We start from the raw sequence: 3,967 nt of genomic DNA, 5'->3' as shown, positions 1-3,967 counted from the left end.
AACTGTGGCTGTACCAGTTTATCGCTTAACCTAACTGTGGCTGTACCAGTTTATCGCTTAACCTAACTGTGGCTGTACCAGTTTATCGCTTAACCTAACTGTGGCTGTACCAGTTTATCGCTTAACCTAACTGTGGCTGTACCAGTTTATCGCTTAACCTAACTGTGGCTGTACCAGTTTATCGCTTAACCTAACTGTGGCTGTACCAGTTTATCGCTTAACCTAACTGTGGCTGTACCAGTTTATCGCTTAACCTAACTGTGGCTGTACCAGTTTATCGCTTAACCTAACTGTGGCTGTACCAGTTTATCGCTTAACCTAACTGTGGCTGTACCAGTTTATCGCTTAACCTAACTGTGGCTGTACCAGTTTATCGCTTAACCTAACTGTGGCTGTACCAGTTTATCGCTTAACCTAACTGTGGCTGTACCAGTTTATCGCTTAACCTAACTGTGGCTGTACCAGTTTATCGCTTAACCTAACTGTGGCTGTACCAGATTATCGCTTAACCTAACTGTGGCTGTACCAGATTATCGCTTAACCTAACTGTGGCTGTACCAGATTATCGCTTAACCTAACTGTGGCTGTACCAGATTATCGCTTAACCTAACTGTGGCTGTACCAGATTATCGCTTAACCTAACTCAATTTGTCCCTTAACCTAACTCAATTTGTCCCTTAACCTAACTCAATTTGTCCCTTAACCTAACTCAATTTGTCCCTTAACCTAACTCAAGTTGTCCCTTAACCTAACTCAATTTGTCCCTTAACCTAACTCAATTTGTCCCTTAACCTAACTCAATTTGTCCCTTAACCTAACTCAATTTGTCCCTTAACCTAACTCAATTTGTCCCTTAACCTAACTCAATTTGTCCCTTAACCTAACTCAAGTTGTCCCTTAACCTAACTCAATTTGTCCCTTAACCTAACTCAATTTGTCCCTTAACCTAACTCAATTTGTCCCTTAACCTAACTCAATTTGTCCCTTAACCTAACTCAATTTGTCCCTTAACCTAACTCAATTTGTCCCTTAACCTAACTCAATTTGTCCCTTAACCTAACTCAATTTGTCCCTTAACCTAACTCAAGTTGTCCCTTAACCTAACTCAAGTTGTCCCTTAACCTAACTCAAGTTGTCCCTTAACCTAACTCAAGTTGTCCCTTAACCTAACTCAAGTTGTCCCTTAACCTAACTCAAGTTGTCCCTTAACCTAACTCAAGTTGTCCCTTAACCTAACTCAAGTTGTCCCTTAACCTAACTCAAGTTGTCCCTTAACCTAACTCAAGTTGTCCCTTAACCTAACTCAAGTTGTCCCTTAACCTAACTCAAGTTGTCCCTTAACCTAACTCAAGTTGTCCCTTAACCTAACTCAAGTTGTCCCTTAACCTAACTCAAGTTGTCCCTTAACCTAACTCAAGTTGTCCCTTAACCTAACTCAAGTTGTCCCTTAACCTAACTCAAGTTGTCCCTTAACCTAACTCAATTTGTCCCTTAACCTAACTCAATTTGTCCCTTAACCTAACTCAAGTTGTCCCTTAACCTAACTCAATTTGTCCCTTAACCTAACTCAATTTGTCCCTTAACCTAACTCAATTTGTCCCTTAACCTAACTCAATTTGTCCCTTAACCTAACTCAAGTTGTCCCTTAACCTAACTCAATTTGTCCCTTAACCTAACTCAAGTTGTCCCTTAACCTAACTCAAGTTGTCCCTTAACCTAACTCAAGTTGTCCCTTAACCTAACTCAAGTTGTCCCTTAACCTAACTCAAGTTGTCCCTTAACCTAACTCAAGTTGTCCCTTAACCTAACCCACGTTGTCCCTTAACCTAACCCACGTTGTCCCTTAACCTAACCCACGTTGTCCCTTAACCTAACCCACGTTGTCCCTTAACCTAACCCACGTTGTCCCTTAACCTAACCCACGTTGTCCCTTAACCTAACCGACGTTGTCCCTTAACCTAACCGACGTTGTCCCTTAACCTAACCGACGTTGTCCCTTAACCTAACCGACGTTGTCCCTTAACCTAACCGACGTTGTCCCTTAACCTAACCCACGTTGTCCCTTAACCTAACCCACGTTGTCCCTTAACCTAACCCACGTTGTCCCTTAACCTAACCCACGTTGTCCCTTAACCTAACCCACGTTGTCCCTTAACCTAACCCACGTTGTCCCTTAACCTAACCCACGTTGTCCCTTAACCTAACCCACGTTGTCCCTTAACCTAACCCACGTTGTCCCTTAACCTAACCCACGTTGTCCCTTAACCTAACCCACGTTGTCCCTTAACCTAACCCACGTTGTCCCTTAACCTAACCCACGTTGTCCCTTAACCTAACCCACGTTGTCCCTTAACCTAACCCACGTTGTCCCTTAACCTAACCCACGTTGTCCCTTAACCTAACCCACGTTGTCCCTTAACCTAACCCACGTTGTCCCTTAACCTAACCCACGTTGTCCCTTAACCTAACCCACGTTGTCCCTTAACCTAACCCACGTTGTCCCTTAACCTAACCCACGTTGTCCCTTAACCTAACCCACGTTGTCCCTTTGCCTAACATAGTTCACTGCTCGGAATCTCTGGTGTCGTTGTTATCCTCATGTAGATGTCTTGCGAGTGTTGCTTACTTTCCACATATTCCTGCTATCCACTGTCAATTGTACTGCAATAGGACTATATCGCCGACCCCCCCCCTCCCCCCCCTCTGTCCCCCTCTGTCCCCCTCTTTGTGTCTCTGTCCTCTCAAGCTGGTCGGTCTGGCGTTTGAGTGTTAAATGAGCCTCGCAGCTGTTCAGTTGCATTCAGATGTCGACGCCCTCAGTGTACGTCGTGGTATGGTCTGTGTCCATTGTCCGCTGATGTCGTACGCGTAACCCACACGCTGTACCGATCATCGGTCGTTACGTACAGAGTGAAGTAGTGTGATACGTGTGACCGTACGCTGGCTGTGCCCAACGGTGTCGAATCTCAATTTCCATATGTTGTGCTTGATGCTACTTGTCTCGTCTCCCAATAACAGCTAGGTTGCACTGTGGTACGCCGTAGAGGCGTGTGGGAGGAACGTACGAACGCATTGTATGTCACCCTGGGTCGCTGGGGGTGGTGGTGCGGTGAGTCAGGTCAGGTCAGGTCAGCGTGAGCCGTCTGATGTAGTGACGCGTGTATTCCGACTTTGTCGTATTGCCTCACACAAAGTGCTACCCTGGTGGACCGCGTTCCATATCTGGGACATGCCGCAGATGCCGGTTGACAGTGGATCGCGGAAGGTACATCGCATACGTGCGCGGGCCACCTTCCACGTGTTCTCTTCTGCACATGTCGCAGTGTGTATGTGGTCTGATGTAGCGTGTCGTGACACATGACATCCTGGCATGCAAGAATTGTTGAATTCGCAAATGTAGGTGGACATCTACGTTTACTGCCCAAGATACGCAAATGAACTGGAAATCCGTTGTTGAGCGGTTGTTCACGCTGGAGGTGAATCTGTGATGGCGACGATCGGTACAGCTATTAACCGGTTGTTTCAGCGGTACCCGCCACATCCACACGCGTGACTAGGCCCATGTGGGTATGAAGCGATACGCGGCGGTGGCTTGGTGGGACTGTTCCCGGCCGGTGAAGGGGGGCCGCCCGGCGTGTTGGCCGCGCGCTGCGTGGGCGCACGCGCAACAGGCGGCTGGTGGGGGGCGCCGAGTGGCAGGAGCGCCAGCCGACGGGCCCGGCAGGCGGCGCAGCTACGCTGCGGCGCACCCTGCACGCGGCGCCTGGCGGCCAAAGTTGGTTCAGCCGAGCCCGGTGCGAAGCGCGGTGGACATCTGCAGTGTGCTGGTCTGATTGAGGACTGTGTGCGTTGAGGATGCGCCGCCGCCTGGCACTCGGCGCCGCGACGCCGTCTGCTGCTCGGTCGCCCCAGCGGTTCTCGCAGGTGGTTTGTATCGCAGTTGTGCGGACGTGTTGGCGCGTGCGCT

The sequence above is a fragment of the Schistocerca gregaria genome, unplaced genomic scaffold (assembly GCF_023897955.1).
Source record: "Schistocerca gregaria isolate iqSchGreg1 unplaced genomic scaffold, iqSchGreg1.2 ptg000689l, whole genome shotgun sequence".
NCBI lineage: Eukaryota > Metazoa > Arthropoda > Insecta > Orthoptera > Acrididae > Schistocerca > Schistocerca gregaria.
Note: the sequence above shows the minus strand (reverse complement) of the source record.